This window comes from Dendrobates tinctorius, unplaced genomic scaffold, assembly GCF_039654945.1.
Source record: "Dendrobates tinctorius isolate UK_male_01 unplaced genomic scaffold, ASM3965494v1 ptg000006l, whole genome shotgun sequence".
NCBI lineage: Eukaryota > Metazoa > Chordata > Amphibia > Anura > Dendrobatidae > Dendrobates > Dendrobates tinctorius.
Genome location: NW_027361674.1, coordinates 315373 through 340537, shown reverse-complemented (window position 1 = coordinate 340537; position 25165 = coordinate 315373). Strand labels below are relative to the sequence as shown.

The 25165-nt window shown below is 45.2% G+C and overlaps 1 long non-coding RNA gene across 2 annotated transcripts; it reads right to left on the bottom strand.

Moving 5' to 3' along the window:
• Positions 1-7887: 7887 nt before the first annotated feature.
• LOC141084761 (uncharacterized) lies at positions 7888-23405 on the bottom strand. 2 transcript variants are annotated; one of them, XR_012231100.1, is made up of 5 exons: positions 23206-23405; positions 9806-10379; positions 9098-9180; positions 8837-9004; positions 7888-8547 (listed from the first exon to the last, which is right to left on the bottom strand). It is a non-coding gene; the product is annotated as an uncharacterized lncRNA (long non-coding RNA). The 2 variants fall into 2 exon arrangements; XR_012231099.1 differs by having other exon boundaries at positions 9806-10002; positions 23206-23321.
• Positions 23406-25165: the final 1760 nt, after the last annotated feature.

The window sequence follows — 25165 nt, the reverse complement described above, 5'->3', positions numbered from 1 at the left end:
TTCTGGTCAATTATGGGTTTGTTCCGCAGTTTGGGGAATTTTCCCTTATGGATTCAGATTGCCCTGGTGCTGAGGGGATGGTACAACAATTAAAAATCCTCTGGAAGGAGGTACAGGGGAACATCTCCAAAGCCCAGAAGAAGATCAAACATTTTGCAGACAGGAGGAGGGGGGTGGTTCCTGTGTTGACAGTGGGGGAAAAAGTCTGGTTGTCCACCCGTAACATCAAACTTAAAATACCCTCTATGAAGTTGGGCCCCAATTTTATTGGCCCATACAAGATTGTAGAGGTGATCAACCCGGTGGCATACAGATTACAGTTGCCCACGTTCTTCAAAATCTCTAACGTCTTCCACAGGTCCCTATTAAAACCTGTGGGGACATTTAGAGAAGATCCCTCATCTGTGGCTCCACCAGTGTTGGTAGAGGGTCAACTGGAGTACGAGGTAGGGCGCATCGTTGATTTGCGGTGGGTGTGCCGGAGACTTCAGTACCTTATCTATTGGAAGGGATATTCCGTTGAGGATCGATCGTGGGTTCCAGCCAGTTCGGTGCACGCTGATCGACTGGTGCGGGCTATTCATGCCAGGTACCCTGAGAAACCTTGGGGTCCAGTGGCCCCCTATTAAGAGGGGGGTACTGTCATGGTTAGGACATGGTTAATGTCCTGTTCTCACAGGGTTAACTTTTGCCGGCCTCTCTTTGGATCTGGGAGGGGTATTTATACTCACTCCAAACTAGCATTCTCTGTCAGTTATACTGCTGTTCTGGTGTGTCTGACCCCTGGTGTGCGTGTACTCTGCATTGTTTGTTTGCTTCCCGTGTATGACCCGGCTTGTTCCTTCACTCTGTACGCCGTCTCCCGCTTTGCTACCATTGTCTTTTCTGGTTCTGACCTCCTGGCTTGGCTATCGTTACTCCGTTACAGTTTACCCCTATTGTACCGTCTAATGCCCGTTCTGGTTTTCTGATCTATTGCTACGTCCTGACTATCCATTCTGTCTAATCCTTTGGTACTGTATTGCTATCTCTTGCTTTGACCTCGGCTTGATATGGTTTCTGTCTCTGTCTATGCCCCTTGGTAACTTTCTAGGAGTTTCCCTGCAGCTCCTAGCTCCATGGAGCGTAGGCCACACCCCAGCAGTCACGTGATTCAGGTCCTGGAACATGCATTGTCACCACTGCTGCCCGCCCCACAGGTATCTTTGTGCACAGTCTTTGTACTCAGGACACGCGCTTTGGCTCAGTGAGCAAGTGCAGTGCGCTGTTTCTGACACTTTGGTGAAGTAGCAGCTAATCAGGAGGAAAGCTGCACTCAGGTGCTGGACTCTGTTGCTGGGAGCAATAGCAACAGCGCAAAGCTAAGTGGTTTTTCCCTATTTGTAAGTTTTCTTATGTGTGTTTTAGTGCAGTGGTGTGATTAGTTTCTGCACCGTCCAATTCATTAGAAAGGGATAGGTGCAGGGCGAGCTAGGGATTTTAGGTATCCTGCTCGTCGCCAGGTGCGGAACCTGCCTAGGGACCGTCAGGAGTGTAGAGACACTGACTCGGGAGTGCAGGAGGTCTCCACGACCCCGTTCCCTATTGTAGGGCCCTCCATTGTGTCGGTTTCCCTGGTGTTTCCCTTATCTCTGTAAATTCGCTCTGCTGGGGGTAGTGTATCCAGATACATGTGTAACTATTGAAATTCGCCTGCTGGAGGCGGTGTATCCGGCTGCACGTTTCATTGTTTAAATTCGCCCTGCTGGAGGCGGTGTATCCAGGGTCAAGGGGGTCATAGAAATTCGCCCTGCTGGAGGCGGAGTATCCAGTCACCCGTGACATCACACAGTGGCTCCCGCTCTCGGACTAGATTGATGAGGAGGTCAATGTCCAGACCTGCCTCCTCACCTTCTGAGTTGGGAGCAAGCTGTAAAGCCTGTTAAAAAAAAAGACCAAAATATTACACTCAAATCATCTACATGAAGTAGAAAAATACAACCCCCCCCCAAAAAAAAGGTACTTACTCTCTGCTGACCGCCGCGATGCCTATGCTGACGACTCTGGAGGTGCTTTGAGGACCCCTACGCCAAGCCCCAGAATGTGAAGACTATACAAAAAAATTAAATAAATTATGTGCTTGGATGTAGGCATATGTATTGTGTGTACTGTGATGTCTGTGATGATCTGTTTTTTTTATGTGTTGGGTGTACTGTGATGTCTGTGATGATCTGTTTCTGCGATGCATGTAGAAACTTACATTGTGCTTGCCCGCTCCAGGTATTTCTCCACCCCGTCCATCTCCTTCTAGAAGCACCTCTGATGCTGCAGCTTCCTGTACAACAAGAATTAATGCATATAGGATTATGTGTACAAAAAATGTTAACATCACTAAAAATAAAAATTTTATTTACCTCAGTTCGCTGACGCTGTGAGGGAGGGCTTCCAGAAAAAGACATAATTGCCTGGCTGTGTCACTGGTGGCCTGGCTGTTTTGCAGTTGGCCTAGGCAACTTTCTGCAAGAAATAAACACAATTGTTATCTATTATACTAACATTTTTTCTGTGTTTTACGCTGATTAGAAAAAAAAAAACTTAGTTCCAGAATTATTAGGATTTCAACCCCTCCCCCAAAAAAAAATCCCCCTATGCCCCCCCATACAAAAAAATGCTAAGTACTTCAGCAGGTTGCTAAACCACCCTTCTCTGTAATTTAAAGGTTAGATATGCGCAATGCACAAGCAAACATAACCCTCCACCTCCTGTATTTCCCAAAAAAAACCAAACATAACACAGCCACCCAAGTAGTACCTTACTAACACCATTGCACTGTAAATACCCTCCTTCCCACTTTCAATCCATAAACCTCCACTTGAGTATATTTTGACCACAGATGTAATGTTTTAAAAACCCTGGTAAAATTTAAAAGACCCAATTTCTGAATTTCCCATTTGTATACACCATGATTTTTTAAAATTTAACCTCAAACACTTCTGTATTGCAGATAAACTAAAATAACAACCACAGGTGCTTTCCTGTGTGACATAACCCAAAAATGTAAAGTTACCTTGGTGAAATGATACTACGGATAGCAAGTTTTTGGAACAATTTTAATTTTTTTTTTCTCACTTTTTAATTTTTTTTTTTACAAGCAAGTAGAAGCTACACAGCTCTTTATTGAAATGCACGGACAGTAACTGAAAAATAAAAAATTGCTTTCCTGGACACTGCAACTCACACTCGCCAGACTCACACTGGCTGGACTCACATTGGCTGCTGGCTGGACTCTGTCTGGCTTGATTCTGTCTGGACTCCTGCTGGCTTGAATGCTTGCTAGCACATTGAGGAGTGAAGCCCTACCTGGCAGGTTTATATACATTTGGGGCTGTCTGGCTAATTGGATACTAAATAATAATTGGAGAATGCTCAGTTTAAAAAAACTGAATCCGTAGCTGGATTCCATCATTTTAGGAACAGCGATGGATCAGGCGCCCATAGGCTTCCATTCTAGCAAACTACGGGCGGTGCCGGATCCGTCGCTGTCCGACTTTTCGACGGAGACAAAAAATGTTACTTTGTTGTCTCCGGCCTCCAGACAAAAAATTTCCAACAGGTCCGGCGAACGACGGTTGAAACGTGCGGCCATCAGTCGGAATCCATAACAACAAACCAAAAGAAAAGATCATGCCCATATGCAGGGGAACACCTCAATTGCATAAAAATGTAATGCTTTATTAACAGGTATCAAAATTGCATAGAGAGAGGGACACACACAGAAATGTAAAAACATTTAAAAATACATACAAGAAGACCTATATGATTTATGCCTTGATGTAGAGGCAAGGACAGCTCACACAAAGATTCCCCAAAGCAACAGGTAAATCCATAATGGCCCCCAAAAGACTGTTGTAAATATAGTGTGTAATACACTTAAACCACCATCAGAGAATTGTATATGGCTATAAACTATGCACACTACCATATGGGCCCAAGAAAACCATATAATGGCGCATGAGGAACAAAAGCCCCAAATTCAGCCTCCACACTGAGGCACCGCAAAGATGATTAGAATGGTGAGGCACATAAGATAGAGGAACAAATAGTGGTTATCAAGCCCATTCCTGGGATGAAGTATACTCACACCAAGTCATATATGGATCCTGATATTCAAAACGGAGCCATAGGAGCAAGTGGAAGAAAGAGTGTGGGATAGGTTCCCACGCGTATCACCGCACAAACTCTGGTTTCCTCAGGGAAAAAAATAGCATGCTGTGTCCAATGTCCATGAGATATTTATACACACATTCCAAGTAATTAATGATTCATCTGTGAGAAAGGAGATCGGCGGTGGAGCACATGGTGAAGCATGGTCGCGGCCATCTTGTTCATGTCCATGTGGGATCATCATTTATAAAGTTGAGTGAAAACAGTATTGCGTATGCGTCAAGAGTGGTCACATGCGCACGTGCCATTTACCCATAAGGTCAACATTAGAGAGACCAATAATGTCTATATCGCGCATGCGTCAGGCGGATTTTCGGGCGCAAGCATAGTTATGACATGAGATTAAGCGGTACCACATATGCGAACGCGTGCTGATAGCCAGCAGTATCATCACTAGCTATATATGAGAACACCCCGGTGCACAGGTGCAGCCAGCATAAATACCCTAAGATGGCACCACATAGAAGCTATGAACCCAGATCGCGCACGCGTACTATCATATGCGAGTGCAATTTGGAAGAACGGATAGTACCATACAAACATTGCAAACTACAAACACGCATGCGCACCGGGTACGACAATGTCCAACAGGGTACTGACATATGAGAATGCTTTTTTGGCATAAAGAGGGAAAGTATCACACAAGCATTGCAAACTACAATTGCGCATGCGCGCCAGTGTCTAAACAAAGAACAACATCCACACTATACATATGTCAGGATGTTCAAGGGCGCAGGCACAATGAAGGCTTGTAATTTGAACATTAGAATCATAGAATCGTAGAGTTGGAAGGGACCTCCTGGGCCATCTGGTCCAACCCCCTGCTCAAAGCAGGATTCGCTAAATCAGGGGTCCCCAACCGCCGGTCCGCGGCCCAGGACCGGGCCGTTGCAGTGCCCTTGCCGGTCCGTGGACACAAGGGGAGCCGGGGGGCGGTGCAGCAGCTGATACTCACCCTGCATCCCGCGGCGGCTTCATTTAAGGTCATGAATATGGACGCCACTCATCTCCCATAGGCGTGGCGTCCATATTCATGGACCTTAATGAGCGGTAGCACGTGACCGCTCCGCACAGGAAGAAGCTGAAGCGCCGCGAGATGCAGGGACGTGCAGCGACGGGAAGGAAGGTCAGCGACGTGAGGGTAAGTATGATGGGGAGGATGGGGGAGCCAAGCGGAGCCATAAATATAAGGGAGAGAGAGTGGGAGCGGAGCCATATACACAGGGGAGGGAGAGTGGGAGCGGAGCCATATACACAGGGGAGGGAGAATGGGAGCGGAGCCATATACACAGGAGGGAGAATGGGAGCGGAGCCATATACACAGGGGAGGGAGAGTGGGAGTGGAGCCATATATACTAGGGAGGGAGAATGGGAGCGGAGCCATGTATACAGGAGGGAGAATGGGAGCGGAGCCATATACACAGGGGAGGGAGAATGGGAGCGGAGCCATATACACAGGGGAGGGAGAATGGGAGCGGAGCCATGTATACAGGAGGGAGAATGGGAGCGGAGCCATATACACAGGAGGGAGAATGGGAGCGGAGCCATATACACAGGGGAGGGAGAATGGGAGCGGAGCCATATACACAGGGGAGGGAGAATGGGAGCGGAGCCATATACACAGGGGAGGGAGAATGGGAGCGGAGCCATATACACAGGGGAGGGAGAATGGGAGCGGAGCCATGTATACAGGAGGGAGAATGGGAGCGGAGCCATATACACAGGAGGGAGAATGGGAGCGGAGCCATATACACAGGGGAGGGAGAATGGGAGCGGAGCCATATACACAGGGGAGGGAGAATGGGAGCGGAGCCATGTATACAGGAGGGAGAATGGGAGCGGAGCCATATACACAGGAGGGAGAATGGGAGCGGAGCCATATACACAGGGGAGGGAGAATGGGAGCGGAGCCATATACACAGGGGAGGGAGAATGGGAGCGGAGGCATATACACAGGGGAGGGAGAATGGGAGCGGAGCCATATACACAGGGGAGGGAGAATGGGAGCGGAGCCATATACACAGGGGCGGGAGAATGGGAGCGGAGCCATATACACAGGGGAGGGAGAATGGGAGCAGAGCCTTATATACTAGGGAGGGAGAGTGGGAGCGGAGCCATATGCACAGGGGAGGGAGAATGGGAGCAGAGCCATATACACAGGGGAGGGAGAATGGGAGCGGAGCCATATACACAGGGGAGGGAGAATGGGAGCGGAGCCATATATACAAGGGAGGGAGAGTGGGAGCGGAGCCATATATACTAGGGAGGGAGAATGGGAGCGGAGCCATATATACAGGGGAGGCTGGGAGACTGGGAGCGGAGCCATATATACAAGGGAGGGAGAGTGGGAGCAGAGCCATATATACAAGGGAGGGAGAGTGGGAGCAGAGCCATATATACAAGGGAGGGAGACTGGGAGCGGAGCCATATATACAAGGGAGGCCGGGAGAGTGGAAGCAGAGCCATATATACAAGGGAGGGAGAGTGGGAGCGGAGCCATATATACAAGGGAGGGAGAGTGGGAGCGGAGCCATATATACAAGGGAGGGAGAGTGGAAGCAGAGCCATATATACAAGGGAGGGAGAGTGGGAGCGGAGCCATATATACAAGGGAGGCCGGGAGAGTGGGAGCGGATCGATGTATACAAGGGAGGGAGATTGGGAGCGGAGCCATGCATACAGGATGGGACAGGGGAGCCATGTATACAGGATAGAAAAGTGGGAGCAGAGCCATGCATACAGGATGGGAGGATGGGAGCGGAGCCATGTATACAGGATGGGAGAGTGGGAGCAGAGCCATGTATACAGGATGGGACAGGGGAGCCATGCATACAACAGGGGGAGCCACACAGAGCTGGACGGGGGGGACCACACATACATTTTCTGATGATTAGAAAATAATCAGCATGTACAGTACTCCAGTACAATTGTTCTTAAGTGCTCAATGCTCCATTTCCTTGTAGGTTCCAATCATCATTAGCAGTGACGGTCATCAGTAGAAGTAGCCCAGTGCTCCCACTGAAACAGAAACAAGCCAGGTGCTCCCACTCATTCAAAACCTATGGTGAGTTGAGTCACATTATAAATGTTATAATTAAATGTATGTATGCATTGCTAAACTACAACCGCGTCCATAGCCCTGCCCCATTATGACCAAAGCCCCGCCCCTGTCACACCTCCATCCCCGCCCTGCCGGGCCATGGAAGAATGGTCTTGGTTCAAGCCGGTCCCTGGTGCAAAAAAGGTTGGGGACCACTGCGCTAAATCATCCCAGACAGATGTCTGTCCAGCCTCTGTTTGAAGACTTCCATTACTACACAGTATTAAGGTTTTACATAAATACTGGCATCTAAGCGGTCAAAGAAGGTGGGATGGAGAGGAAAGGGGAGGGGGATGAATAGTCCATTTTTTTATATGTAGAGCCATTGGGTACACGCGCATGGCAAAGAAAAGTGTAATCACATATACATGTGTACAATAGATAAATAAATAACTATGTACAGTATATGTGAATCCAGGAAAAGCACAGATAATGTGCATCAATCCTACAATATAAGCAAACCATGTGCATCAAAAGACCCTATAGTCATATATGATCAGGAGCTGAAAAAGAATGAAAAGAGAAATTTATTGCCTAAAACAATGGCACAATTTAAATGTTAAAGCACCTGTCAGAAACTGATATATTGTATTATGTCCCAAAGGGGGTCTTTTATTCAATAAATAATTGATACAAAATTCAAATAAATAAATGAATCATCCACACACTTAGATCCAAAAGATGATCTTGTCAATATTCCAATAAACCCACATAGCCAAGCCATGCCCAAATATAAAGGACTGTGGACACGAAGCACATAATGTGCAGGCTCACAAAACCAGATCCCATATGGTACTGAGGTAGAACAGTTCAGAAGAGGAGGCATCCCCCAGGGACGATTAAAAAAACCCCTGAGGGAGTTCAAGAAGAACTTGTTCAAGATGATGAACCAACCGTCCCTGTAATAACGTGACAGGCTGAACAGAGAGCCAAAGCCCTAGGGCACCAATATGGTACTGTGAAACCAACTTCGCAAAATGCAACAATGTAAATCCAAGTTACTTTGGAAGGAGATTATAAAATATAATGCACAAAGTGCATATCCTACAATCAATCCCGCCAGAAAGCATCTAAGAATACAACATCTTCAGAAAACTGATGAAAATCTTGTATTGTGGCAGAAGGGCTCTAGAAGTGTCATTGAGTCAAAACAAAGGAGAGGATGATGAAAACTGCATGACGTCAATCCATATATGATGATACCATGTCCCAGCCGAGATGAATGTACCAAAGGGATAAAAGATCTACAATAAAGAGACAACATGAAATGAGATAATAAAAAAACAAATATACAGTAAAATAAGAGCTGACATCAACCATAGAATCCAGAAAAAATAAGCTCCTCATTTAATCCATTAGGTGACATACTCTTAAGGTTAAAAATCCAGCGGGATTTCCGGCGGAGAAGCTCCTTGGTTAAATCGCCACCACGAATACTGCCTAGAACTTGGTCCACCACCATAACACGTATTTTATGGTGTCTACTGTCATGATGTCCCAAAAAATGGCATGCAACTGATGTAATGGGCTTACCCTTTTCTTTATCCCCCTTTGCCTTGCCAGTGTTTGAAATATGTTGTTGAACTCTTCGTCTGACCTCTTGACTCGTCTGTCCCACATATATCTTTGGGCACGGGCAAATAAGTAGGTAGACCACATTTCTTGATCGACAGTTGGAGTACAATTTCGTTTTTATCTTTCCTGGGAAAATTGAAAGAGTAATGACATCAGTGGCAGTCATATAGGGACATATATTACAGTTTCCGCATGGGAAAGACCTTATTATACGACTACCTGTTCCCAGTTTGGTGGTTGGTCTTCTGAAGTGGCTTGATGTGAGGTAGTCTTTTAAATTCTTTGCCCTCCTTGCAACCATCCTAGGAATGTCAGACAGAAAAGGTCTAAGTTTTGGTTCATTTAATAAAATGCCCCAATGCTTGCCCAAAATGTTATAGACATCCTGCCATTGATTGTTGCATACTGTTATCAGTTTGGTTGTACATTTATCATCCTGAACTTTGGGCTGAAGAAGGCTTGGCCTTTCACTTCTCAAAGAATGCTGAAATGCTCTAGATATAACTTTGCGAGGGTTCAGGCAGGCGAACAGTTAGATCGCGTGCTCCTTCCCGAAAGCATCAGAGTTACAGTTTCGCCTTACCCTAAGAAACTGGCCCTTGGTAAGGTTTTGTCGCAGGTGCTGAGGATAGAAGCTTGTACTGTACTACAGATAATATCCTTTGTTTTTTTTTTTGTTTTTTTCACACACTGCTGAAAAATTCACTTGGTCTCTTATCTAGCTGTCATCTCCCCTCAACACAACACATAACAGGCAGCAGGCAACTTATACACATGACGGTTCTTGCAATTAAATGGCCAGCAGCGGAGAGACCCTTCTGCCATCTTACAGATACCGCGAAAACTGGATACAGTCAGGCAATCTGCAAAGGATACCCTGAAGGACACAGGCAAAGACTACAGATTATAAAAAATCAGCAGACTTACCGTGTTGTGATAAGGAGGTGATCAGTCTACTGGTTCGGGGCATTCAGCGCGTCCTGCCGTTCTATTCGCCGGTCCTCAGGGTTTAGGGCTTCTTCCTCTGCTGGCCCCTCGCTGGGCGGCCAAAAATATTAGGTTGAACAATAAGAAATGTTCACTAGTTGCCTGCTCCTGACCCAATGGATATTGAACAGTGCACACTAAAGAAGTCACACCAGAGACACAGTCAGATGTAACCTCTCTTTGATCAATCTATGGCACAGCTCTAAGAGGAAGAGAGAGTGAGCTTTATTAATCCAAACATAGGTTTACATATCCCCTGTAAGGGGGCTCGGTTAACTCTAAAATGGGAGTGTTTGGATGTATTCCATTGGTTAGTGGGTTGGGCAGTGAGCTAGTCCGTGTGCGGATCCATGAGGTCATCAGGCTGGGTTGGTCCATGAGGTCATCAGAGTGGGCGTCGTTGTGGGCGGATCCATGAGGTCATCAGGGTAGGCATCATTGTGGGCGGATCCATTTAGTACATGGTGTGTGGTGAAACAGGAAACGGCAGCCATCTTTAGTGTCACACTTTGATCTGAAAAAGCTCATGTAGGGTGAAATAATACACTTTGTGGGTAGTTCCTCTCAATCTCTTATGTAGAGATGAGCGACTTTGCCTTTTTTAGGGTTGAGTCAGGTTTCATGAAACAGTCGGGTCAAACGAAATCGGCCGATTATCGTGAAAAGTCGAAGGCCGACTGAAACACGAAACCCAATGCAAGTCAATGGGGAAGCAAAGTCGGCAGGGAGTGGAGGACATTAAACACACCTACAGTGCCCATTTGAATGGCAAAAACATCAATTTTTATTACTGAAGCTTGTCAACCTTAATTTACTTCATAATAATAGTTACGCACTGAAAACTGGGGGTTATTTGGCTAAAGTTGTGGGGGGTAGGGCTAGCTCCAGGTTTTCATATGCCCTGGGCCAAAGAGCGCCCCTTTAACACATACCACAACTCATGATGCTCCGATATGGCAGAGAAATAGCAGTATAGTTCAATGAAAAATACTTCATTTTTTACATCTCATGACTGATATCGATTTTAAATTCTCCAATAGCTCCAAAAACGGACAGTATATAACTCCATACAGTATTATGGGCACCGCATAGTGCGCTATACAGAGTAATGAGGCCCATATATTTCTCCATACAGAATCATTGGTCCCATATAATGTTTGAAACAGTATATGATGAGCTCCACATAATGCTACAGTATATGTTGGTCCCCATGGATGAAGCTCCACTGTCTTATGGGCCCAAATAATGCTCCATATATAATGGGCCCCATTTCTAATGCTCTAGTGTATAATGGGCCCTGTAAATGCTGCTCCAGTGTCTGATGTCCACCTTTTGAATGCTCCAGTGTATGGTGGGCCCCATATATCATTCTCCAGAGTATAGTGCTCCCCAAAATTGCTGTCCCAACATTGAAAACAATTAAATAAGTCTCCTCACTTGGGAATCCCTGTACTAGACTGGACTCCTCGTTGTCCCCATCTTCCATCTCACTACACTTGGCTGTTTAGGCAGAGGGCGTACAGACGTGATGTCATTGCGCTGTCTGATCAGAATATCGCTGTCAGGACACGCGGAAGACGTCATGGCGGTGGAGCAGGGAGAGGTAAGTATTTCAACTTTGCAAGTGCTGTGATCCAGAGCAAGCAGGGGGGGGGCCACTCATTGGGGACGGCACTGGCACAGGGCCCCTCATAGCACGGCGGTGTGTGGCGGTGTGTCTGACGGCGGGTAGGCCCTCTGTTATGATTGAGTCACCGTAGGAGGCAAGAATAGTAATGCTAGCTAAGTCCAGAAAACCAGAGAAGTTGGCAGCTATCGGATTGCAGACCCCTGAACCTATCAACACAACTAGCAGTAGCCGTGGGGGGCTCCTACGATGCCCTAGGCCCCTCGATCACAGCCGGAGGACTACATAGCCTAAAGACAGAAAGGGAAATCTAAACTGCCCCAGAGCAGACCCCAAAGTAAAAGGCAGCCCCCCACATATAATGACGGTGAAGCAAGAAGAAAGAAAAAAACACAGACAGAAAGATAGACTGAGCAAAGATGGGGCCCACGCTAGCTTAGATAGGAAAGGACAGGAAGGCTGCTGTCTGCAATCCGTGAAAAACCCTATGAAAATAAGAGCCAACAAACTGACAGTAAAAAAGGCCCTGAAGACGCTAGGCTTCAAAAAGCTATGTCAGTACTCAGGAATATTCTGAAGACAGAGCAACAGGCAAAAGGAGATTCAGCTAACCCCAGCAGGGAATAGCAGAATCCAGAAAAGCAAGGAAAACAAAACACTAATGCAGAAAGGCAAAGCAGAAATCTTAGCATTAGATGAGCAGGAATCAGACTGGTTTCCTAGAAGTCCACAGAGAAATCACCCGCAGGCCAGAAGGGCGTCGGCAGCCTTATAGCCAGTCATTAACTCCACTCAGCCAGTCATCATCATCAGCCCCAGGTGTTTGACAATCAGGCTCACTACCTTTCTTCACCAGAAGAGGGAGTTCCTCGGGCCTCAATAGTGAAGGGGAAAATGATCTCACAACAGTACCTCCCCCTTGAGGAGGGGTCACCGAACCCTCAACCACGCCACCAGGGCGATCAGGGTGAGCCCGATGAAAGGCACGCACCAATCTTTTGGCATGAATATCAGAGGCAGAGACCCAGGAATTATCCTCCTGACCATAACCCTTCCACTTAACCAAATACTGGAGTCTCCGTCTAGCCAGACGGGAATCCAGTACTTTCTCTACCTCATATTCCATGTTACCTTCAACCAATACAGGGTCTGTAGGTGCAATCCCCGGAACAACAGGTTCAACAAACCTCTTCAACAAAGATTTATGGAACACATTATGGATTTTAAATGTGACAGGAAGAGCCAAACGAAAAGAGACCGGATTAATAATCTCCAAAATCTTGTAAGGTCCAATAAATCTAGGCTTAAACTTAGGAGAAGCCACCTTCATAGCAATATTTTTTGATGATAACCACACCATATCACCAACCTTAAATTGGGGACCAATGGTCCTATGTCGGTTGGAAAACCGCTGGGCCTTTTCCTGGGAGAGAGATAACTTATCCACCACTTGGTCCCAGATCTGGTGCATTCTCTCCACCACAGTGTCAACCCCTGGGCAGGCAGAGGGCTCCACCTGCCCTGAAGAAAATCGAGGATAAAACCCAAAGTTACAAAAAAAAAGGAGACATCAAAGTGGCAGAACTAGCTCTATTATTTAAAGCAAATTCGGCCAAGGGCAAAAATGACACCCAATCATCCTGATCAGCAGAAATAAAACATCTCAAATATGACTCCAAGGTCTGGTTTGGTCTCTCTGTCTGCCCATTGGTCTGAGGGTGAAAAGCAGAGGAGAAGGACAACTGAATTCCCAGCTTGGAACAGAAAGTTCTCCAAAATCTAGACACAAACTGGACTCCTCTGTCAGATACAATGTTCTCAGGAATCCCGTGCAAGCGAACCACCTGTTGTAAAAACAGGGGCACCAATTCAGAGGAAGACGGCAACTTAGGGAGTGGTACAAGATGAACCATCTTAGAGAACCTATCACAAATCACCCAAATAACAGTCATCCTTTGAGAGACAGGCATATCAGAGATGAAATCCATTGAAATATGGGTCTATGGCCTCTTGGGGACAGGCAAAGGCATCAACAACCCACTAGAGCGAGAACACGATTTAGACCGGGAGCACGTCCCACAGGACTGCACAAAATTCCTGACATCACGAGACAAGGAGGGCCACCAAAAAGACCGACTCACCAGATCTCTAGTACCAAAAATACCTGGATGACCAGCCAAAGCAGAGCAATGAACTTCAGGCATCACTCTCTTCTTCCACTGGTCAGGAACATACAACTTTCCACTGGGACAACGCTCAGGTTTGTCCTCCTGGAACTCTTCCAGAGCACGTCTCAAATCGGGCGAGATGGCAGAAAGAACTACCCCTTCGCCTAAGATGGTAGCAGGCTTGGTCACCACAGGAGAATCAGCAAAGAAGCTCCTAGAGAGGGCGTCAGCCTTGACATTCTTAGTTCCAGGAAGAAAAGAAACCACAAAATCAAAACGTGTAAAAAACAAGGCCCACCTAGCCTGTCTAGGGTTCAAGCGCTTAGCCGACTCTAGGTAAATCAAATTCTTGTGGTCAGTGAGGACCACGACTTGATGCTTAGCTCCCTCCAACCAATGTCTCCACTCCTCAAATGCCCATTTCATGGCTAACAGTTCCCGATTCCCCACATCATAGTTACGTTCAGATGGAGAGAACTTTCGGGAAAAGAAAGCACAGGGATTCATTTTAGCTGTTACAGGATCCTTTTGGGACAAAACAGCTCCTGCACCAATCTCAGAAGCATCCACCTCTACCTTGAACGGAAGTGAGACATCCGGTTGCCGCAAAACCGGGGTGGAGGTGAATCTTCGCTTCAGCTCCTGAAAGGAAGAAACAGCCTCCGGAGACCAATTTAACACATCAGCATCCTTCTTAGTCAAATCAGTCAATGGCTTGGCAATACTAGAAAATGTTGCTATAAATTTCCGATAAAAATTAGCAAAACCCCAAAACTTCTGGAGGGCCTTCAAAGAAGTAGGCTGAACCCAATCGTAAATGGCCTGTACCTTGGCCGGGTCCATTTCAATAGTTGACGGGGACAAAATAAATCCCAAAAAAGAAATCCTCTGTACTCCAAAAAGGCATTTAGATCCTTTGACATACAAGGAATTCTCCCTCAAGATCCGGAACACAGTCCGAATATGTTCCACATGAGAATCCCAATCCTTGGAGAAGATCAAAATATCATCCAGATAGATAATCAAAAATTTATCGACAAAATCTCGGAAAATATCGTTCATGAAGCACTGGAAGACAGAAGGGGCATTAGTGAGCCCAAAAGGCATCACCAGGTACTCAAAATGTCCCTCCGGAGTATTAAACGCCGTCTTCCATTCATCCCCATGCTTAATGCGAATAAGATTATACGCCCCCCTGAGGTCAAGCTTGGTAAACCAGCAAGCACCTTTAACTCTGGAGAATAGATCAGAAATCAGGGGTAACGGATACTGATATTTAACAGTAATTTTGTTGAGAGCACGATAATCAATACAAGGTCTTAATGATCCATCTTTTTGGCTACAAAAAAAAACTCGGCACCTAAGGGTGACGAGGATGGTCTAATATGACCCTTCTCCAACGCCTCCTTAATATAGGATCGCATAGCCTCGTGCCCGGGTACAGATAAATTGAAGAGCCGACCCTTGGGAAATTTACACCCCGGGCTCAGTTCAATAGCACAGTCATAACTCCTATGAGGAGGCAGAGACGCAGACTCATTCTCACTAAATACATCATAAAAGTCCGCCAAATAATCAGGAACATCATGCGACTGAGGAGAGGTGGAAAACACCGGAGCCTCACTAAAGGCACACCGACAACCCCAACTCACCACAGACACAGATTTCCAATCCAAAACTGGATTATGAATTTGTAACCAGGGAAACCCCAGAACAATAGTATCATGCAGATTATGTAACACCAAAAACTTGCAATTTTCTTGATGGTCTGGGGCGACCCGCATTACCACCTGGGTCCAAAACTGAGGTTTATTTTTAGCCAAAGGAGTAGCATCAATCCCCGTCAAAGGGATAGGCGTCTGCAGAGGTGTCATCGGAAATCCACAACGTTTAGCAAAATGCAAGTCCATTAGGTTTAGAGCTGCTCCCGAAAACACAAAAGCCTTGGCGGAAAATGTGGACAGGGAGCAGATCAGAGTAATAGCCAGAAAAAACTTAGGTTGAACACCACCAACAGAAAACGTGTGTGCAAAGCGTTTCTCGCGTTTAGGACAGACAGAAATAATATGCGAGGCATCTCCACAGAAAAAACACAACTTATTACGCCTTCTGAACTCCTGACGCTGCTCTCTGGAAAAAGCTCTATCACATTGCATAAGTTCAGACATCTGTTCAACAGGTGGCAACACCTCTCGTGCAGCTCTGCGTTCGCGTAAACGCCGATCAACCTGAATGGCTAAAGACATAGAATCGTCAAGACCAGAGGGAACAGGAAATCCCACCATAGTATCTTTTACGGCTTCTGACAACCCCTTCCGAAAGAGAGCAGCCAAGGCACTATCATTCCAGGTAGTAAGTACCGCCCACTTTCGGAACTTTTGACAGTACAACTCTGCATAATCACGACCCTGGTTCAATGCCAGCAGGGTCTTTTCAGCCTGATCAATGGCATTAGGTTCGTCATACAACAACCCCAAGGCCTGAAAAAATGCGTTCACATTAGTCAGAATAGGATCATCTGGTTTAAAAGAAAACGCCCAATCCTGGGGATCGCCACGCAGCAAAGAGATGACAATTTTAACCTGCTGCGCGGAGCTCCCTGACGAGTTAGGCTTCAAAGCAAAAAATAATTTACAATTATTTTTGAAATTCAAAAATTTAGACCGATCCCCAAAAAATACATCAGGTGTAGGAATCTTTGGTTCAGCAGCATGTGAATGAGCAAGGTAGGCGGAAATTCCCCGCACTTCCGCAGCGAGCTGCTCCACACGATCAGACAATTGCTTTATCTCCATTGAGAGAAAAAAAGAAATTCCCCCTACGGCCTCAGAGATATAGAGGAAAAAATATACACACTTTTTTTTTTTTTTTTTTTTTTATATACAATTCTTTCCTGCTATTGAGTACCCTAGAATCTGCGGTATGGCGGGTGATTCTGTTATGATTGAGTCACCGTAGGAGGCAAAAATAGTAATGCTAGCTAAGTCCAGAAAACCAGAGAAGTTGGCAGCTATCGGATTGCAGACCCCTGAACCTATCAACACAACTAGCAGTAGCCGTGGGGGGCTCCTACGATGCCCTAGGCCCCTCGATCACAGCCGGAGGACTACATAGCCTAAAGACAGAAAGGGAAATCTAACCTGCCCCAGAGCAGACCCCAAAGTAAAAGGCAGCCCCCACATATAATGACGGTGAAGCAAGAAGAAAGAACAAAACACAGACAGAAAGATAGACTGAGCAAAGATGGGGCCCACGCTAGCTTAGATAGGAAAGGACAGGAAGGCTGCTGTCTGCAATCCGTGAAAAACCCTATGAAAATAAGAGCCAACAAACTGACAGTAAAAAAGGCCCTGAAGACGCTAGGCTTCAAAAAGCTATATTCAGGAATATTCTGAAGACAGAGCAACAGGCAAAAGGAGATTCAGCTAACCCCAGCAGGGAATAGCAGAATCCAGAAAAGCAAGGAAAACAAAACACTAATGCAAAAAGGCAAAGCAGAAATCTTAGCTTTAGATGAGCAGGAATCAGACTGGTTTCCTAGAAGTCCACAGAGAAATCACCCGCAGGCCAGAAGGGCGTCGGCAGCCTTATAGCCAGTCATTAACTCCACTCAGCCAGTCATCATCATCAGCCCCAGGTGTTTGACAATCAGGCTCACTACCTTTCTTCACCAGAAGAGGGAGTTCCTCGGGCCTCAATAGTGAAGGGGAAAATGAACTCACAACAGCCCTCCCACCGGCAGAGACACTTTTTGCGTACTATGAGGGGCCCTGTGCCAGTGCTGTCACCCATGAGTATGCCCCCCACCTGCTCAAGGAACCTGCACTTTCATACTTTCATCTACACCTTCCTCTTTGTCACCGTGTAAGGTGGTATAGTATGCGTGAAGGGGAGCCTGAGTTTCCTCAGGGTCAGATTCTGGCTGTGTAGAGTGTGAGGGGAATGTAGTGGTCTGGGTCAATGTACCAGCAGAATCATCTAGCAGTGGCTGGGCATCAGTGCACTTGTGGCGTCCCCAGAAGTACGGTCGCCACAGTGGCATTACCTTCCTCCTAGGGAGTGTGATGTCATGCTTGGGAGCAACGAAGGATCTCTCTAGCAGTTCAACCAACACACAACACATTTCCCACTCCAGTCCAGCAGGGAGACCTCTGAACCTGACTGCTGAGGAGCTGCTCTTTGTGGTCGGGAGGAGGTAAGTTAGGGCACTCTGTGCAGGGAAGGGGAAGTGTGTGGACGTGAGAAGGGGAGCTGGAGGATGAGCAGAGTTAAGGCTCACTTCTAGCTGGAGCGCATGGTCCGGATTCCGGTCTCCGAGTTTGTAGAGACGTTCCTGCAGCAGAAACCGGAGGAAGTAGCAGCTGTAAATGCTCTGTACCCAACTAAGGCTCGGAGGCCCCAGCATCGACGTGTGGGAGCCAGAAGGAAAAGGCTATGGCTGTCGGCCATACGAGAAAGTTCCAAAAGAGAGTCAACAGGGGGAACGTCATTGAAGTCAGCACTGTGAGTACCTCAGATAAGCGCTAGAACGGAGGCCACACTACCTATCTGCAGAGAGAGAATTCGAAATTGGCTTCCAGGCTGACCAACTCCTTCTCCATCTGTACTCTGGGTCCTGGACGGCACTTACCAAGTACAGGTAAAGGAACAGTACGACTGTGTCTGTCATCTTTCTCCTGCGCCTGGCGCACGGCTCTGCTACATCCTGCACTGCACACCATCTACCAACTCTTTCATCTGCCCTGCGACTACGGCCCTACCTGTGCAGAGCTTCTACATCTTAGCTGCACCACAACATCTGTCCCAGAGAAGCGACACTGCAGCGCTGGTCAATCTAATCAGAAACCACAGGTGGTGTCACATATCATTCACCTATAAACGTAATTCACCCCTTTGCATGGACGCCCAGGGCCACGGAACGGGTCACCACCACCGTGACACATCCCTCTGAGACACCGGCCCGGTACCAATTAACCCCACTGCCCTGGCTGGCCACCCACACTCCATGTCAGATTCATCTTGGACTTGGGAATTCACGATTTGACTTGATAACCCAGGCATGGTATGATAGAAAGAGCTACATAGACTAATGTGAAGTGTGGCCTGCTGTATCATTCACTTTTGTTGGGGGTGAAGGACACAAGGAAAGGGGTTCTTCCTGACCAGGAGCCAGCACTTAACGACTCAGTGCTTGCATTTTTTGAAACTTCAGAAGAGGAGGGCATATTTGCTGGAATCTGTTTCGGCAATGTAAGCCAAAACCAGTTCCTCATGCTCCGCCTTTAAAAGCGGTTAACCTACTCCCAGAAAAGGTAGCCTTCCAGGCGTTCCGGAGCCAGACCATGACGCAGGCTCAACACCTCCTGCCTTAGCTGCTATTGTGCTTTTGCCACTACCAGCAGATGCACCACCACCATCAGCACCAGCTGGCCCCCCCATGCCCACGTCTGCGGCCTCTTCCACCAATCTTCAAAATTTTGCAGAAAATAGACCCAAAATAACATCAGATATATGGCACTGTATCAGAAGCGTACAGCTCTATTCAGTCAAAGGATAATTGTCAATCTCCCTATATATTACATCAGTCACACAGAGACGCTCACAGGCTCAGTATGAAAATTAGACAAAGTGTACAGTATCATCAGATAGCAGGTATATACAGTATAGTTTAAACATTCTAAATCTCCATAGATATTTGAGGAGGCACACACAGACACTCTCAGGCTCAGTATTGGATAACAACACAATCTAAAAAGCCGTAAAACGGTAATGGATCTCAAGAGTACAGCTGTACACAGTGTAGGTATCATTGTTGTCAATCTCAGTATTTATTTCCACAGCCAGAAAATAACTCTCACTTGGTCAGTTTGGATTAGACCAGAATATAACAAGCAGTAAATGAGTAATGTATCACAAGCATAGAGCTGTATACAGTGTTGGGGTAATTTTTAAATCTACATCTAAATTGCAGGAATAACCCATAGACACTCACATGCTCAGGATGGATCACACCACAATATAACAAGAAGATCCACAAGAAATAATCACACATGTGGGACAATGTTACAGGTGTCAATGATACACTTAGAGTGTTGGTTGGAGGAGGACTTTCTGACAGAAAGGGTACAGTATCACCAGATACCAGGTATATATAGCATACATTAAACATTAACAATGTACGTCTATATATCAGGAGTAGTGTTGAGCCACCCCGCTAGTGTTTTGGTTCGTCGCACAGGAGGCAAGTTCGTTGAATGTTCGTCGAACATTCGAAGAACACCGTCGAACCCCATTGAAAACAATGGCAGGCAAACACAAACACATACAAACACATAGAAAACAATTACAAAACACCTTTAAAGGTGTCCCAAAGCAGACAAAATGCTCAGAAGACAAAAATAACATATGGAAAAGGGCAACTACATTTAGAAAAGAGGTGGAGGAGTAAAAGGAGAAGGTGGAGGAGACACAGATATAGGCTTGTCATGCCTGTTATGAATGAGTCACCGGGGAGGAAAAAACAAAAAGCAAGCTAAGCCCAGAAAACCGGAGATGTTGGTAGCTAGCGGATTGCAGACCCCTGATCCTATACACACAACTAGCTGTAGCCGTGGAGCGTGACTACGGTGGTCCTAGACGCCTCGTCACGGCCGGAGAACTAAATAAGCCTAAAGAAAGAAAGGGAAAATCTAAACTGCCCCAGAGCAGACCCCAAAGCAATAGACAGCCCCCAACATGTATTGTCGGTGAAAGAAGATGAAAACACAAACACAGATAGAAAGACAGGCTGAGCAAACGATGGGGCCCTCACTAACTAGAAAGGACAGGAAAGAAAAGCTGCTGTCTGCAATCACGCAAAAAACCCTGCCAAAAAATGTCCAACACGTCTGATAGAAAAAGGCCCTGAAGTCGCTAGACTTCAATTCCCTATATCAGCAAAGTAAACCGGACAAAAACTCATATGAACAATGGCAGAGAAAACTTAGCTTTAAGAAGGCAGGAACCAAACTGGAAACCAGAAGCCACAGTCAGGAGAAATCACCAGCAAGAAACTAGGGAGTCGGCTGCCTTAAAGCCAAACAGAAATTCCTGATGTCCAATCACAGTCCTCTTCCTCAGGTGGCCGATCTCTGCCATTTACATCAGCTTCATTACCTCCCTTCACCAACAGAGGGAGTCCAGATAGAGAACTCACTACTCCTCTGTCAGCACAGCCAGCTCCATAACCCTCACCAGAAGAAAGAGGCAAACCCAAAAATGAGCTCACAACAGTACCCCCCTTGAGGAGGGGTCACCGGACCCTCATCCACGCCACACGGGCCGATCAGGATGGGCCCGATGAAAAGCACGAACCAATATATCGGCATGAATATCAGAGGCAGAGACCCAAGAATTGTCCTCCTGGCCATAACCCTTCCACTTGACCAAATACTGGAGTCTCCGTCTAGCCAGACGAGAATCCAGTATTTTCTCTACCTCATATTCCACATTACCTTTAACCAATACAGGGTCAGGAGGTGCAGCCATAGGAACTACTGGCTCAACATATCTCTTCAACAGCGACTTATGAAACACGTTATGGATCTTAAACGTAACAGGAAGAGCCAATCGAAAAGAAACCGGATTAAGAATCTCCAAAATCTTGTAAGGTCCAATAAATCTTGGCTTGAACTTTGGAGAAGCCACCTTCATAGAGATATTCTTTGATGACAACCAAACCATATCACCCACTTTAAACCGGGGACCAATGGTCCTATGCCGGTTAGAAAACCGCTGGGCCTTTTCCTGGGAGAGAGACAACTTATCCACTACTTAGTCCCAAATCTGCTGCATTCTCTCTACCACAGTGTCAACACCTGGGCAGGCTTAAGATTCCACTTGCTCTGAAGAAAATCGAGGATGAAACCCAAAGTTACAGAAAAAGGGCGACATCAAGGTGGCAGAACTAGCTCTATTATTTAAAGCGAATTCGGCCAAGGGCAAAAATGAAACCCAATCATCCTGATCGGCAGATATAAAATATCTCAAATAGGACTCCAAAGTCTGGTTTGTTCTCTCCGTCTGCCCATTGGTCTGAGGGTGAAACGCAGAGGAGAAGGACAACTGAATTCCCAGCTTGGAACAAAAGGCTTTCCAGAATCTGGAAACAAACTGAACTCCTCTGTCCGATACAATGTTCTCAGGAATATATCACAAAGGTTATGTCACTGTCAGGTGACCCAATAACCAAGAGTGTCACTCATTTCATAAAATACATGTTTTATTAAACATTAATTGACATACAACCATAAAACCATTGCCTCAAACCAACACTTATAGGAAGGAGAAACAGCAAAAGGATACAATTCCAATTATATAATGTGTCAAAATTTAAAGAAAATGACTACAGTATCCTGAATAATATAATATGCCCAACAATATACTTAGTATTTATTGATTAGATACATTTTTAATTAAACTATAGAAAATTGCATGCAAAAAACCTGCATAGATGTGAATAACATTTACTGCCTTAATTTGAATAGAATCTAACACATAATTCACACCATTGAATAACTATTCATTAATCAGCTGTTGCTGCTGCTACACCGCCATAGCATGGCTGTAGAAAATTGCATGCGAAAAACCTGCATAGATGTGAATGAAATTTACTGCCTTAATTTGAATAGAATCTAACACGCAATTCACACCATTGAATGACTATTCATTAATCAACTGTTGCTGCTGCTACACCGCCATAGCCTTACACATGGCTGCAGAAAATTGCATGCAAAAAACCTGCATAGATGTGAATAAAATGTACTGCCTTAATTTGAATAGAATCTAACACATAATTCACACCATTGAATGACTATTCATTAATCAGCTGTTGCTGCTGCTACACCACCATAGCCTTACACATGGCTGCAGAAAATTGCATGCAAAAACCTGCATAGATGTGAATACAATTTACTGCCTTAATTTGAATAGAATCTAGCACATAATTCACACCATTGAATGACTATTCATTAATCAGCTGTTGCTGCTGCTACACCGCCATAGCCTTACACATGGCTGCAGAAAATTGCATGCAAAAACCTGCATAGATGTGAATACAATTTACTGCCTTAATTTGAATAGAATCTAGCACATAATTCACACCATTGAATGACTATTCATTAATCAGCTGTTGCTGCTGCTACACCACCATAGCTTTACACATATAATATGCCCCACAATATACTTAGTATCTTTAATTAGATACAACAGGGCTAAATGGCTGTAGAAAATTGCATGCAAAAACCTGCATAGATGTGAATGAAATTTACTGCCTTAATTTGAATAGAATCTAACACACAATTCACACCATTAAATAACTATTCATTAATCAGCTATTGCTGCTACACCACCATAGCCTTACACATATGTGGATTCTAATCACCCACAATATGCAATATATGCAGCCATTGCTGCTACAGCGCTACCACAGCCTCTCATGTATGCAGGTTAAAATGACCCAAAGCATGAAAATAAATGTGATGAATAAATCGCCAAATACATATTACCTGAGCAGTGTGCACAGTGGAGTTAGGCATAGAGTAGGATGCTGCTTCCCCACACCCCAATGCGCGTTTCGCCTGTGCTTCACCCTGCAGGTTTTTGCATGCAATTTTCTACAGCCATTTATTGTGGGGCATATTATATGTGTAAAGCTATGGTGGTGTAGCAGCAGCAACAGCTGATTAATGAATAGTCATTCAATGGTGTGAATTATGTGTTAGATTCTATTCAAATTAAGGCAGTAAATTTTATTCACATCTATGCAGGTTTTTTGCATGCAATTTTCTGCAGCCATGTGTAAGGCTATGGCGGTGTAGCAGCAACAGCTGATTAATGAATAGTCATTCAATGGTGTGAATTATGTGTTAGATTATATTCAAATTAAGGCAGTAAATTTTATTCACATCTATGCAGGTTTTTGCATGCAATTTTCTGCAGCCATGTGTAAGGCTATGGTGGTGTAGCAGCAGCAACAGCTGATTAATGAATAGTCATTCAATGGTGTGAATTATGTGTTAGATTCTATTCAAATTAAAGCAGTAAATTTTATTCGCATCTATGCAGGTTTTTCGCATGCAATTTTCTACAGCCATGCTATGGCGGTGTAGCAGCAGCAACAGCTGATTAATGAATAGTTATTCAATGGTGTGAATTATGTGTTAGATTCTATTCAAATTAAGGCAGTAAATTTTATTCACATCTATGCAGGTTTTTTGCATGCAATTTTCTATAGTTTAATTAAAAATGTATCTAATCAATAAATACTAAGTATATTGTTGGGCATATTATATTATTCAGGATACTGTAGTCATTTTCTTTAAATTTTGACACATTATATAATTGGAATTGTATCCTTTTGCTGTTTCTCCTTCCTATAAGTGTTGGTTTGAGGCAATGGTTTTATGGTTGTATGTCAAATAATGTTTAATAAAACATGTATTTTATGAAATGAGTGACACTCTTGGATATTGGGTCACCTGACAGTGACATAACCTTTGTGATATATTTGTGCATTGAGAGTGTAGCCTGCTCCTTTGAAGGATAATGGGCTTGGGTATTGTGCTTACCAATGTTCTCAGGAATCCCACGCAACCGAACCACCTGTTGTAAAAACAAGGGTACCAACTCTGAGGAAGATGGCAACTTTGGGAGTGGTACAAGATGGACCATCTTAGAGAATCTATCACAAATCACCCAGATAACAGTCATTCTCTGAGAGACAGGAAGATCAGAAATAAAATCCATTGAAATATGGGTCCATGGCCTCTTAAGCACCGGCAAGGGCATCAACAACCCACTAGAGCGAGAACAGGGTTTAGACCGGGAACAAGTCCCACAGGACTGCACAAAATTCCTGACATCACGAGATAAGGCAGGCCACCAAAAAGACCGACTCACCAAATCTCTGGTACCAAAAATACCTGGATGACCACCCAATGCGGAGCAATGAACTTCAGACATCACTCTCTTCCTCCACTGGTCAGGAACATACAATTTGGATAACTAGAGGCGGAAGACCTGTGAAGACTCAGACGTCAAGGTTAGATTTCAGAAAGGCAGATTTTAAGGGATTCAGAAAGAGAATTGGAGGGATCCAATGGCTGGATATCCTTAAAGACAAAAATGTCCAGGAAGGATGGGAAATCTTGAAAAATGAAATTCTCAAAGCACAGTTGTTAACAATTCCGAAAAGAGGGAAGAATAGGAAGCATTTAAGGAAACCAGGATGGATGAACACAGAACTTAAGCACATGCTAAAAAGGAAGAAAAAAATGTTTATAAAATGGAAAGAGGGAGGCATATCTAAAGAAGAATATAATGCTGTCTGCAGAACCTGCAGGGCACAAATCAGATTAGCTAAAGCTGAAAATGAATTGAGGCTTGCAAGAGATGTCAAAAGCAATAATAAAGGATTTTGGGGATATGTCAAAAGTAAAAGAAAAGTCAAAGATGCTATAGGATTTT